Raw genomic sequence first — 15,460 nt, forward strand, 5'->3', positions numbered from 1 at the left:
TACAGAGAGGTTTGATGATGATGAAACAAATGATTGTTTGTGTAGTCATGCAAAAAAAAAAAAAAAAGCATTGAAAGGCACGTTTTTTTAAACTGGGATTTGAGATTGTCTTATGTGCTTGTGTTTAAATTACACGAACAACAACACAGCCATATTGTAGAACAGGAAAAATGCTAAAACGGGAAGGTGATCAGGGAAGGATGGCTTTAGAGGATTTAAAAACCTGCTCGAGGATGCTGGTGATATCCAAATCCGGAATTAGTCAAGTGATTAGTTTGCTGTGAGACCTGCTGTTGCCTAAAACCACAAACAAAAGCTTCCCCTTTTTTAATTCTAAGTGCTGTTTGTTAATGAAACTTTAATTAGGCATCCAAAAAATAAAAAATAACTAAAAATTGATCAAGTTAAATAGAGGTATGGGGAAACACCAACACTGTGTGCATATTTTAACGTTGTTTTTTTGCTGCGTTTTGTCCGTGCACATGCTTTTGATTTGAGAACTATTACTTTGTCTGCTGTACTATGTCATGCATTGTACAGTACATGTACTATGCAGACATGCATGTTGTAGTATGCATTTCTGCTTATGTCTGTATGACTGTGTTTGCTTGTGTGCACAGTATGTCATCATAGCAGAGTGGATGAAGTATGAAACCATCTGTCTCCTGGTTAGATGACAACCACACTGGCTTGATTAGATGTTTGAAACCATACAGATGGTTATCATTATTTTAGGGAGCTAGACACAAGCACACTCATGCAAGCACACATGGTGAAGCTTATTGGCATTTTATGAAGCTACGTGCACAAGCTTTGAGATGCTTGCACATGTTTATGGACTTAGGGAGTTGTCATATTCTTGTGAAGTTTCTGTAATGCTGCTATGTGTAAATAATATGCTGTCTAATCATAGTTTCACATTCTCCCTATGCAGTGGTGGGCATACTTCCGATAATCCGATAACAGATAATTATCAAAGATAATGTTTTCATTATCGGATTATCTTTTTAGATAACTTTAAAAACCATTATCGGACCAATTATCTTCCGATTAATTTTTGTCCGGTAACTTTTAGACCGATAAACAAAGCTAAACAGCGACAAGCATTTTTTTAATTTAAAATCAGTTCAGCACCTGCCTGTTAAAAGTTTTGGACAGATGGACAGTTATACCCTCTGCTAACAGAAGAGAGCTGCTTCTATGAAAAGCATCTCTATCCTCTATAGACAAAGGCGAAAAAGCCAAAAAAAAAAAAAAATAAATAATTTCCTTTAACACCATACCGATATGCTGGCAATATCACCTAAGTCATACAGAGGCATACATTTTTAACTTATGGTTCAAATTTTAACCGAACTAATTTTGGACAAGTTATTTAAAATTACTGTCATGTCTGAAGTTTTATAATTATATATGATATATATATGTTTTAGTTTTAAAGTAATGTGCTAATTTTTAAGGTTTTGTGAGCACATGTTGTTTCCAGCAGTGCATTATGGGTAGGATGATGTAATCTCAGTACGATCACGACAGGACAATTGCATTTCAGACACTTTGTTCAGGCTCCACGGACAACAGCATTAAACTCTAATGCCTAAAACTCTTGTGAATATATTCTCTGGGATTATAGACATTGTTATTGTATTTGTGTTTGTTCAATTCCACGCATTTTAAATGTAGCAGACAGTGATTAGCTGGAATTTTGTTTTCAAGGCCTCTACTGCCATCTACTGGCCAGTAGTGTTCATGGCAGTATTTGCCCTAAGTACTAAGCGTCTGGGCACCAAATCAACTTTTTGGCTTTGCAAATGGCTTTTTTTTTTACAAATGAAGTTTAAAAACAAAACAAAACAACAGCAAAAATAAAATAAAATAAAATAACATTACAAGACAGCTCTGCGGTGTTTGCACATGCACAGTGCGAGTGGTTAGATGCTTGTAGGTCTTCAGCAGCAGGATACCCTCACGACGGCCGACCAGAATAATATCAAACAGGTTTGATTTTCATTGGACCATACGATCGGCGATCAGGAGGTGGTCCTGAGATGTTAAACGCAGCTTGTTACTCCATGTCCACTACACGATGCAGGACGCGCGATTAACCTGAAACTCGGTCCAAAAAATTCCTGCATGAAAAATTATCTCGCACAGTGTAAAGCACATTTTACATCATAAAACGTGCACACATTCTCTCCACATGCAAAACATTTTGCGATGACACTTCCAGGGCTCCGTAAAAATGCCTGTTTTTACAAATAAAAAAAATGGAATATTTTACAAAAGCTTGTTCTCCTTGAATTGCTGGCTGTCTGAGTGGTGTCCAAAAAATGAGGTGGGCTTCATAGATAATTGGCAAAGCTTCTGGGGAAAACCTGGTCTTGTTAGGAGAGACGGCATCCATCCCACTTTGGATGGAGCAGCTCTCATTTCTAGAAATCTGGCCAATTTTCTCAAATCCTCCAAACCGTGACTATCCAGGGTTGGGACCAGGAAGCAGAGTTGTAGTCTTACACACCTCTCTGCAGCTTCTCTCCCCCTGCCATCCCCTCATTACCCCATCCCCGTAGAGACGGTGCCTGCTCCCAGACTACCAATAACCAGCAAAAATCTATTTAAGCATAAAAATTCAAAAAGAAAAAATAATATAGCACCTTCAACTGCACCACAGACTAAAACAGTTAAATGTGGTCTATTAAACATTAGGTCTCTCTCTTCTAAGTCCCTGTTGGTAAATGATATAATAATTGATCAACATATTGATTTATTCTGCCTAACAGAAACCTGGTTACAGCAGGATGGATATGTTAGTTTAAATGAGTCAACACCCCCGAGTCACACTAACTGTCAGAATGCTCGTAGCACGGGCCGGGGCGGAGGATAAGCAGCAATCTTCCATTCCAGCTTATTAATTAATCAAAAACCCAGACAGAGCTTTAATTCATTTGAAAGCTTGTCTCTTAGTCTTGTCCATCCAAATTGGAAGTCCCAAAAACCAGTTTTATTTGTTATTATCTATCGTCCACCTGGACGTTACTGTGAGTTTCTCTGTGAATTTTCAGACCTTTTGTCTGACTTCGTGCTTAGCTCAGATAAGATAATTATAGTGGGCGATTTTAACATCCACACAGATGCTGAGAATGACAGCCTCAACACTGCATTTAATCTATTATTAGACTCTATTGGCTTTGCTCAAAAAGTAAATGAGTCCACCCACCACTTTAATCATATCTTAGATCTTGTTCTGACTTATGGTATGGAAATAGAAGACTTAACAGTATTTCCTGAAAACTCCCTTCTGTCTGATCATTTCTTAATAACATTTACATTTACTCTGATGGACTACCCAGCAGTAGGGAATAAGTTTCATTACACTAGAAGTCTTTCAGAAAGCGCTGTAACTAGTTTTAAGGATATGATTCCTTCTTTATGTTCTCTAATGCCATATACCAACACAGTGCAGAGTAGCTACCTAAACTCTGTAAGGGAGATAGAGTATCTCGTCAATAGTTTTACATCCTCATTGAAGACAACTTTGGATGCTGTAGCTCCTCTGAAAAAGAGAGCTTTAAATCAGAAGTGTCTGACTCCGTGGTATAACTCGCAAACTCGTAGCTTAAAGCAGATAACCCGTAAGTTGCAGAGGAAATGGCGTCTCACTAATTTAGAAGATCTTCACTTAGCCTGGAAAAAGAGTCTGTTGCTCTATAAAAAAGCCCTCCGTAAAGCTAGGACATCTTTCTATTCATCACTAATTGAAGAAAATATGAACAACCCCAGGTTTCTTTTCAGCACTGTAGCCAGGCTGACAAAGAGTCAGGGCTCTATTGAGCTGAGTATTCCATTAACTTTAACTAGTAATGACTTCATGACTTTCTTTGCTAACAAAATTTTAACTATTAGAGAAAAAATTACTCATAACCATCCCAAAGACGTATCGTTATCTTTGGCTGCTTTCAGTGATGCCGGTATTTGGTTAGACTCTTTCTCTCCGATTGTTCTGTCTGAGTTATTTTCATTAGTTACTTCATCCAAACCATCAACATGTTTATTAGACCCCATTCCTACCAGGCTGCTCAAGGAAGCCCTACCATTATTTAATGCTTCGATCTTAAATATGATCAATCTATCTTTGTTAGTTGGCTATGTACCACAGGCTTTTAAGGTGGCAGTAATTAAACCATTACTTAAAAAGCCATCACTTGACCCAGCTATCTTAGCTAATTATAGGCCAATCTCCAACCTTCCTTTTCTCTCAAAAATTCTTGAAAGGGTAGTTGTAAAACAGCTAACTGATCATCTGCAGAGGAATGGTCTATTTGAAGAGTTTCAGTCAGGTTTTAGAATTCATCATAGTACAGAAACAGCATTAGTGAAGGTTACAAATGATCTTCTTATGGCCTCGGACAGTGGACTCATCTCTGTGCTTGTTCTGTTAGACCTCAGTGCTGCTTTTGATACTGTTGACCATAAAATTTTATTACAGAGATTAGAGCATGCCATAGGTATTAAAGGCACTGCGCTGCGGTGGTTTGAATCATATTTGTCTAATAGATTACAATTTGTTCATGTAAATGGGGAATCTTCTTCACAGACTAAAGTTAATTATGGAGTTCCACAAGGTTCTGTGCTAGGACCAATTTTATTCACTTTATACATGCTTCCCTTAGGCAGTATTATTAGACGGTATTGCTTAAATTTTCATTGTTACGCAGATGATACCCAGCTTTATCTATCCATGAAGCCAGAGGACACACACCAATTAGCTAAACTGCAGGATTGTCTTACAGACATAACGACATGGATGACCTCTAATTTCCTGCTTTTAAACTCAGATAAAACTGAAGTTATTGTACTTGGCCCCACAAATCTTAGAAACATGGTGTCTAACCAGATCCTTACTCTGGATGGCATTACCCTGACCTCTAGTAATACTGTGAGAAATCTTGGAGTCATTTTTGATCAGGATATGTCATTCAAAGCGCATATTAAACAAATATGTAGGACTGCTTTTTTGCATTTACGCAATATCTCTAAAATTAGAAAGGTCTTGTCTCAGAGTGATGCTGAAAAACTAATTCATGCATTTATTTCCTCTAGGCTGGACTATTGTAATTCATTATTATCAGGTTGTCCTAAAAGTTCCCTAAAAAGCCTTCAGTTAATTCAAAATGCTGCAGCTAGAGTACTGACGGGGACTAGAAGGAGAGAGCATATCTCACCCATATTGGCCTCTCTTCATTGGCTTCCTGTTAATTCTAGAATAGAATTTAAAATTCTTCTTCTTACTTATAAGGTTTTGAATAATCAGGTCCCATCTTATCTTAGGGACCTCGTAGTACCATATCACCCCAATAGAGCGCTTCGCTCTCAGACTGCAGGCTTACTTGTAGTTCCTAGGGTTTGTAAGAGTAGAATGGGAGGCAGAGCCTTCAGCTTTCAGGCTCCTCTCCTGTGGAACCAGCTCCCAATTCAGATCAGGGAGACAGACACCCTCTCTACTTTTAAGATTAGGCTTAAAACTTTCCTTTTTGCTAAAGCTTATAGTTAGGGCTGGATCAGGTGACCCTGAACCATCCCTTAGTTATGCTGCTATAGACGTAGACTGCTGGGGGGTTCCCATGATGCACTGTTTCTTTCTCTTTTTGCTCTGTATGCACCACTCTGCATTTAATCATTAGTGATCGATCTCTGCTCCCCTCCACAGCATGTCTTTTTCCTGGTTCTCTCCCTCAGCCCCAACCAGTCCCAGCAGAAGACTGCCCCTCCCTGAGCCTGGTTCTGCTGGAGGTTTCTTCCTGTTAAAAGGGAGTTTTTCCTTCCCACTGTAGCCAAGTGCTTGCTCACAGGGGGTCGTTTTGACCGTTGAGGTTTTACATAATTATTGTATGGCCTTGCCTTACAATATAAACCACCTTGGGGCAACTGTTTGTTGTGATTTGGCGCTATATAAAAAAATTGATTGAATTGATTGATTGATCTGTAAACACCAACACACGACAGACGTCACATTAATGTGTTGGTTTACATAATGAATGACTGAACCAATCAGTGTTTAGCAGAGGCACTTTTACCCAGAATCCTTTGTGATCTGTCTGTGTTTGTTACAAAACCTCAGAATTAGTGCATTATTCAACATTAAAAGATATATGCTATATTTTAACTTTGTACAAATGACAGAATTGACATTAATGGAGTTATTCTATAGGTATTAATGTTATTTATAAATCAAAACCATAAGTCAGCATGACTTTATTTTTCAAGACCTCCGCCTGACCGGAGTGTTGTGACGGAGTGCCTCTGTACTGGGAGTGGTGTAGTAAACAAGTGCTTCCAGCAGGAGCAGAACGTTCAAGGACAAAACTGCGGTCTCATTGTTTGGGTCTGTTGTTCCTTTTAATATTACTAGAAGCTGTTGTGGCATTAAAACTTAAATTTGTTTTATTAGTAGTTATAAATGTACCAGAGACAATATTGGAATTTATTGGTTATCTGTAACTTCCGATACATTTTTGGGTGGTTTATTGTTTTATCTTTATCGAAGATAACTTTTCAGTTATCTGATTATCTGTTATCGAAGTTAATTTTTTGGTTATCTGTGCCCACCACTGTCCGTATGTAACAGATGCTTCCTTAATGCAAACAAAACAGTTTTATCAGATGGACCATCTGAGAGAAGAAACCAACAATGGGACTGTGCACTAGAAGTTATGAAACTGCCAGCTTTTGACATGTAATGATATGGATGTATAAATATGTATTCCTCCTTGAATCCCAATGTGAAGAGCAAAGCAAAGAAAGAGGATGAATGTAGTCATCCTGTCAGACGTACTGCCAGCGTTTAAATTAGCAGACTGGAGGAAAGCCATCTCAGTTGTCTGTCATACAGCGCCACAGTGAGTGTGCAAATTCAGCTCTGATTTTTTTTTCTGTTGATATGACATCAGAGACCCTAAATAACTTTTTATATGTCCATATGTTAGCTGAAGGGAAGCAGCCAATGGGGGTGCGGTGGGGGCTGGAGCGTGAGGTGGGGTACACCTTGGACAGGACAGCAGTCTGTAGCAGGGCCACATATAGATAGTACACACATTCACACCCGCATGCACACCTACGGCCAATTTTAAAGTTTCTAATTTAGCTATCCTCCATGTCTTTGGATGTGGGAGGTGATGGTCTAGTGGTTAAGGCGTTGGGCTTGGTTCAAATCCCAGCCTGACTGGAAAACCACTAAGGGCCCTTGGGCAAGGTCCTTAATCCCCTATTGTTCCCGGTGTGTAGTGAATGCCTTGTATGGCAGCACCCTCACATCGGGGTGAATGTGAGGCATTATTTGTAAAGCTCTTTGAACATCTGATGCAGGTGGAAAAGCGCTATATAAATGCAGTAAATTAATCAAGAAGCTGGAGCCCTCGGCGGGAACACACGCTGACACAGGGAGAACATGCAAACTCGATAAAAAAAGGCCCCAGGTGGGATGCAATCCCACGACCTTCTTACTGTGAGGCAACAGTGTGAACTACGAAGCCACTGTGCTGCCCTGTATCCTGCTGCTGAAAATGCAGACTTTTACTGCTTGTCATCATTTTTTGTTGCTACTTAAGTTCATATTGTAGACATTAATGGCACAAATTAAATAATTTGAATGGAAGGGAAGTCTATGTTATTTTTAGTCCATATCCATATTCTAATTCTATTGTCGTAGGTCTGTATATAAATGGTAAGTAGAATGCTTTTCTCAAGATTTTCTCCATTTTGATACACCTGATCAAAGAATTTTACAGTGATGCCTCACATTCATCAATTCACACACACTCACAACACGATGTTATGTAAAGCACTCAACCGGTCTGCGGCATATACACTACCATTGGTACAGTATGTGTGTGTATCTATATTTATTTGCTGTGCGACCTGCTGTTGCCTAAAACCACAAACAAAAGCTTTCCCTTTTTAATTCAATTTGCTGTTTGTTAATGAAACTTTAATTTGGGATCCAAAAAAGAATGGATCAAAGTTAAACAGAGCTATGGGGAAAAGCTGGGGCCTATATGCAGTGGTTAAAATATGTATTGAACACGTCACCATTTTTCTCAGTACATATATGTATAAGGTACTACCTACATGATATTTTCACCAAATGTTTGTAACAACCCAAGTAATCTAAACATGCAAAGAAACCAAAACCAGTTGTTGTTGTCCATTCAGCTGCTCCTGTTCTGTTCGGGGTTGCCACAGCGGATACAGCCAGATGCGCATCAGTATATGCCAGAAATTTTACACTGGATGCCCTTTCTGATGTAACTCCAGTTTTACCTGGAAAAACACACACATAGCCGATGGTGTTCAAAGAGGTCTAACCAGATCCTGCACTGCTTAGCTTCTGAGATCTGACAGGATCAGGCTTACACAGAGCAGACCAGCTGTGCAAAGAAACCAAAACCAGTAAGTACAGAAATGAAGTTATGTGTAATGATGTGAAATGACAAAGGGAAAAAAGTACTGAACACATGAAGAAAGGGAGGTGCAAATAGGCATGGAAAGCCAAGATACCAGCTCTGGATACCAGATACCAGCTCTATCGGTATTTAGAAAGCAGTCCTGCCCCTTGTCAGTGCAAATTAATAACAGATGGTTCAGTCCCAACTGATGGTCTATAAAAAGGTGTCTTATTATCAAGGTGTCACACAAAAACATTTCATGATGGGAAAAAGTAAAGAGCTCTCTTATGATCTTTGCAACCTTATTGCTACAAAACATACTGATGGCATTGGTTACAGAAGGTTTTCTAAACTTCTGAATGTTCCAATGACCACTGTTGGGCCAATAATCTGGAAGTGGAAGGAATACCATTTCACCATAAACTGGACATGACCAGATGTTTCTAGCAAGATTTCTGACAGAGCACCACTCCTATAGAACAACTGAACAATAATTTCAAAGAAAACTAGAGCACCGTGTTTGTAGAGCCTTCACCAACTAGTTTCCATTCACTCACTCATCTTCATCCGCTTACTCCAGTTAAGATTTGTGGGGGCCGAAGCCTATCCCAGAAGTCATAGGGCGTGAAGCAGGGTACACCCTGAACAGGATGCCAGTCAGTCACAGGGCCACAGAGACAAACCAACACAGTCACACCTGCACGCACACCTGCGGACATTTTTAAAGTTTCCAATTCACCTAACCTGCATGTTGTTGGATGTGGGAGGAAGCCGGAGCACTCAGAGGGAACCCACGCAAACACCGGGAGAACATGCAAACTCCACACAGAAAGGCCACAGGTGGGAATTAATCCCATGACTTTCTTGCTGTGAGGCAACAGTGCTAACCACTAAGACACCGTGCTGCTCCACTAGTTTCCAATTCCACATAATGTGTCCTTGATAAAAAATTTGCAAGGTCAAAGTCCTGTTAGAAGTGGCTTTTCATAAGATAAATTAGATGTGATCTGTTGGGAAGGTGTCGTAACACGGACCCGCAACAGGGGGCGCAAATGAACGGACAATGGATAAGACAAAGAGTAACAATTTAATGTTGTGAAACGCACAACTGGATACAGACAAAAATATATAATGCCAATTAAACACAAGGTGACGTGCGGGCAGGCTCGAAGATAGGAGACCTCTGGCGATCGAAGAGCCGGGACCCACACAGCTTCCACCACCAATGGCCTGAAGAACACCAGAGCCGCCAAGTCCTGAGTCCCCAGGTGGTCACCGTCTTCTGTTGCAGACCCTGGTACTGCTGGCAGAAGATGAAAACAGTTAATGGTGAGTGTGTATCCACACACCCAGTAATCCTTCACCCACAGGTCTTCAGGGAGGGAAAACCTCCACCTCCGATACAGAATCACCCGTGCAACTCCTGACAGTTGCTCCTTGGATGGAGTGAGAGGCGAAGACGTCACAGACTCTCACTGCACGCCAATCCAATTATGACAGACTTCAGGAATACGGCTGCACACAGAACAATAATTAGTCTCAAAAAGTATGACTTGCAGAGAATTACCTTAAACGGTAGCTGATTTCTCAGCGAGGAGGTGGAGTAATAATCCGGCTTTTGTAGGGAAGGTGGTGATTGGTGACAGCTGGTGTAAATGAGTGACAGCTGTCACTCTCTGTTGTCTCGTCGCCCTCTCATGCTTGAAGCCCACACTCCAAGCAGGGCGCCGACTGGTGGTGGTGGGCCAACAGTACCTCCTCTTCAGCGGCCCACACAACAGGACCCCCCCCTCAACGGGCACCTCCTGGCGCCCGACCAGGCTTGTCCGGGTGTCGGCGGTAGAAATCGGCCAGGAGGGCCGGGTCCAGGATGAAGCTCCTCTTCACCCAGGAGCGTTCTTCGGGTCCGTACCCCTCCCAGTCCACCAGCTATTGAAAACCCCGGCCCGTCCGACGGACGTCCAGGAGCCAACGAACAGTCCATGCCGGCTCCCCGTCGATGATATGGGCAGGAGGTGGTACGGGTCCAGGGGTGCAGAGTGGTGAGGCGTGGTATGGTTTCAATCTGGAGACGTGAAACACTGGGTGAATCCGCAGTGAAGCTGGGAGTTTCAGCTTCACCGCGGCCGGGCTGAGGATCTTGACTATGGAAAAAGGTCCGATGAACCGGTCTTTGAGTTTCTGCGATTCAACCTGAAGTGGGATGTTCTTAGTTGATAACCACACCTCCTGCCCAGGCTGGTATGTAGGGGCCGGGGAACGCCGGCGATCTGCATGGGCCTTAGCCCTCGTCCGGGCCTGCAACAGGGCAGAACGGGCGGTCCGCCACACCCAGCGGCACCTCCGCAGGTGGGCCTGGACCGAGGGGACCCCGACCTCTCCCTCCACAAGTGGGAACAATGGGGGCTGATACCCCAAACACGCCTCAAAAGGGGAGAGGCCGGTAGCTGATGAGACTTGGCTATTGTGGGCACATTCGATCCAGGCCAGATGGTCACTCCAAGCCGCCGGATGCGCGGAGGTTACGCAGCGGAGGGCCTGCTCCAACTCCTGGTTCGCCCGCTCTGCCTGGCCGTTCGTCTGTGGGTGATACCCGGACGAGAGACTCACGGTGGCCCCCAGTTCCTTACAAAAACTCCTCCAGACCTGCGAGGAGAACTGGGGACCATGATCCGAAACGATGTCCGATGGAATCCCATGCAGACGCACAATGTGGTGGACCAGGAGGTCTGCTGTCTCCTGGGCCGTCGGGAGCTTTGGAAGGGCCACGAAGTGGGCCGCCTTGGAGAACCGGTCCACTATCGTGAGGATGACGGTGTTGCCTTGGGACGGCGGGAGGCCCGTGACGAAGTCCAGGCCGATGTGAGACCAGGGGCGATGAGGCACAGGCAGGGGCTGGAGGAGGCGCCTGATCTTATGGTGATCCGCCTTGCCCCTAGCACAGGTGGTACAGGCCTGGACATAGTCCCGGACGTCGGCTTCCAGTGACGCCCACCAGAAGCGCTGCTGGACCACTGCCATGGTCCTACGCACTCCTCGATGACAGGAGAACTTGGATCCGTGGCAGAAGTCCAAGACGGCAGCCCTGGCCTCTGGTGGGACGTAGAGTCTGTTCTTAGGACCGTTCCCCGGGTCCGGGTTCCTTGCCAGGGCCTCCCGGACGGTCTTCTCCACGTCCCAGGTGAGGGTGGCCACGACAGTGGACTCGGGAACAATGGTCTCGATGGGGTCTGACAACTCGGCCTTGGCTTCCTCTTCGTGCACCCAGGACAGTGCGGCGGATCGTTGGTTCCTAGTCCCTGGACGGTAGGTGATCCGGAAGTCAAAGCGTCCGAAGAACAGGGACCAGCGGGCTTGCCTGGGGTTCAGCTGCTTGGCGGTCCGGATGTACTCCAAGTTCCGATGGTCCGTGAAAACCATGAAAGGCACCGTAGCTCCCTCCAACAGGTGTCTCCACTCTTCAAGAGCCTCCTTCACCGCGAGGAGTTCCCGATTGCCCACGTCATAGTTGCGTTCAGCAGGGGTCAACCTGCGGCAAAAGTAGGCACATGGATGGAGAACCTTGTTGGACTCCCCACTCTGGGACAGCACGGCTCCTATCCCTGAGTCAGAGGCGTCCACCTCCACTATGAACTGGCGAGTAGGATCAGGCTGCACCAGAACTGGTGCAGACGAAAACCGGCGTTTCAACTCCCTAAACGCGGCTTCGCACCGATCCGACCAGGTAAAAGGGACTGGTGGTGGTGGGCCAGCAGTACCTCCTCTTCAGCGGCCCACACAACATGATCAAATGTCAGGAGTATGTATTTAGTTCATACACTTGAATCAAAGTTTTGTTTGTGGTGGTGTCAACTTTTTCACTTTCTGAATTCTTTTTCAGTTCATTTTCACAGAACATTGTTATCTCTGCTATGCGGATTTTGAATTATATACATTAAACATTGTATATAAAGGATTTTGTATAAGAGATTTTCTTTCACATCAGACAAAAAGTTCTGTCCAACCGCAATGCCTTTCCATTAAAAACCCACATATATGCTGGAAAGACCAGCCTGGATGTGCACAGCATCAGAAGTAGGAAAATTAAAGTTCAGCGCTGACACGCGCTGATTTTTTTTTTTTTTAACCGACAGGACCTACAATCTGTGCACCTTCTGCATCGGACACCACAAAAGGCAGTCATCATTTTTATGTTTCATTCCTTTCTGTCCCGTCATATTTTAAAAGTTTTTGCAGTGTGCAGCTGATTACACCATCAATTCATGGAAGAAACTGTACAACTTACCTTTGATTTGGAGACTGTAGAAAGAAGAGCTTGTTGAGGGACAAATTCTCTGTAAAATCCAGAAAAAAAATCCAGAAAAAGTGTAATCCAGAAAAATGGTATAAAGACAGGATAGAATTTTAAAACTGTCATGCACGCCGATGTCATTGCATGGCAGAGCTGCAGAAACATAAATTAAGGGTTAGGATTTTAAGGGACACACAGAAAAAGAGAGTGACTCGACCAAATACACCAAATAAATCTTTTTAATGCACATAATGTCTGCCGCTTATTTAAGGCAGGCATTTATTTTTTTCAGAGGACTTTTTGACCCGGCCATTAAATGAGGCACATTCCAATTCAGGATTGCCCGTAGATTGTTCAGCGTCTCCTGACTGTAATATCCCCATCACACATACGCCGATTTAGGCCGAATGGCATCAGAATGACACATCCGGCCACAATCGGGAAATATTGAGATGGGGTCTGAAGACTAACGGATGGCAGTCTCTGAGCAGTCTACATATTTGGTCCCATTTGCTTGGCTGTCCCGAGTGTGTTGCATGTGTTCAAAACACTCTTGACGCCATCAAGATGGAACACACATCTGACGGCAGTCTATGTGCAGTTTTTGCGTCATCTGATTGCAGTCAACATATTCTGAAGGGATCAAAGCAGCATCTGAAACAATCTGATTGTGGTTGATTGAGATAGATCGGTCACAGCAAAGCCTGCCAACATGTTGTGCCACGAATGTCCACCTCCAGTGGACCCCAGCCAGGAAGGGCGAAGGAAATGTTGATATGTAATAACATGTATGTGGCACATAGTCATCCTGTACAGTGGGTGTGAACAGCGCACAGTCAAACTGAAAGCACCATGTGCCACTGTGCCTCTCTGTGGTCTCATGCACAGTAATGCGTCATCACATGCATCATAGCTGAATGGTTCTCACCGCTGTAATATACATATTATTACTTGATCACCATCTATACTCTGTAGGAGGTATGACGTGGAACTATATCCCAGGCCATGACAACATTATTAAACATGAAACTCACCTCCAGCACGGAACCATGATCATTTCACAGCACAGAGTGCATGGCACACAGGATCCAGAAACCACAGCCTGTGGTGAAAAGACTCTCACCCAGCTGCTGTTTGCTGCAAATAACCACGGCAAAAATTAAATCCCATGTGATAATCCAACCGACATCACAGTGTACAGAGTTGTGTTGTGCTCCTGAAGTGAGCGAAAAAGAAAAGAGAAATTAAAGTTTGCTGGAAAGGCTGTGTCTGATGGATGGTGTGACTGCTTGGCCCACTGCCAGTAAACTTTCAGAAAAGGTGTCCAGTGGCACGCATGCATGTGCACGTGCACGCTTAGTGGCTCATCCAGCCGTTATGAACACACACACACACACACACACTGAGTGATCATATCATCATTTCAGCCCCATGTGTGTGCACTGGGGGCACATGTGCATGAGTGCACATCACGTGTGTGCACTCCCGTGCACATGTGCTCAAGCTTAGTGGCTCATTCAGCCGTTATGAACACACAGACAGCTGAGTGATAATTTCAGTCTACATCTACAGTCCATAATGTAATGAGAAGATTCAGAGAATCTGGAGAACTTTTTACACGTAAGCTGCAAGGTCAAAAACCAACATTGAATGCCTGTGACCTTTGATCCCTCAAACGGCACTGCATTAAAAACCAACATCATTGTGTAAAGGATCTTACCACATGGGCTCAGGAACACTTCAGAAAACCATTGTCAGTTACCACAGTTCGTCGCTACATCTACAAGTACAAGTTAAAACTCTAGCATGCAAAGCGAAAGCCATACATCAACAACAACCAGAAACGCCGCCACCTTCTCTGGGCCCGAGCTCATTTGAAATGGACAGACGCAAAGTGGAAAAGTGTGCTGTGGTCTGATGAGTCCACATTTCAAATTGTTTTTGTAAATCATGGACATTGTGTCCTCCAGACAAACGAAGAAAAAGACCATCCAGATTGTTACCACACAAAGTTCAAAAGCCAGCATCTGTGATGGTATCGGGGTGTGTTAGTGCCTGTGGCATGGGCAACTTACACATCTGTCATGGCACCATCAGTGCTGAAAGGTACATCCAGGTTTTGGAGCAACACATGCTGCCATCCAAGCAACATCTTTTTCAGAGATGTCCCTGCTTATTTCAGCAAGACAATGCCAAGCCACATTCTGCATGTGTTACAACAGCATGGCTTCATAGTAAAAGAGTGCAGATACTAGACTGGCCTGCCTGCAGTCCAGACCTGTCGCCCATTGAAAATGTGTGGTGTGTTATAAAGTGCAAAATATGACAACAGAGACCCCGGACTGTTGAACAACTCAAGTCGTACATCAAGCAAGAATGGGAAAGAATTCCACCTACAAAGCTTCAACAATTAGTGTCCTCAGTTCCCAAACGCTTATTGAGTGGTGTTAAACGGAAATGTGATGTAACACAGTGGTAAACATACCACTGTCTGAACTTTTTTGAAACATATTGCAGTCATCCATTTCAAAATGAGCAAATATTTGCATGAAAACAATAAAGTTTATCAGTTTGAACATTAAATATCTTGTGTTTGTGGTGGATTCAATTGAATATAGGTTGAAGAGGATTTGCAAATCATTGTATTCTGTTTTTATTTATATTTTACACAATGTCCCAACTTCATTGGAATTGGGGTTGTAGATTGAATTGAAATGTTATTATTATTATT

General features: G+C 43.4%; 1 protein-coding gene across 1 annotated transcript in view; it reads left to right on the top strand.

Moving 5' to 3' along the window:
• The window catches only part of LOC117503844 (CUB and sushi domain-containing protein 1-like), a 2,069,078-nt gene that overhangs the window by 1,953,011 nt on the left and 100,607 nt on the right, over positions 1-15,460 (top strand). The window lies entirely within an intron of this gene.

Source organism: Thalassophryne amazonica, chromosome 2, assembly GCF_902500255.1.
Source record: "Thalassophryne amazonica chromosome 2, fThaAma1.1, whole genome shotgun sequence".
In the NCBI taxonomy this organism is placed as follows: domain Eukaryota; kingdom Metazoa; phylum Chordata; class Actinopteri; order Batrachoidiformes; family Batrachoididae; genus Thalassophryne; species Thalassophryne amazonica.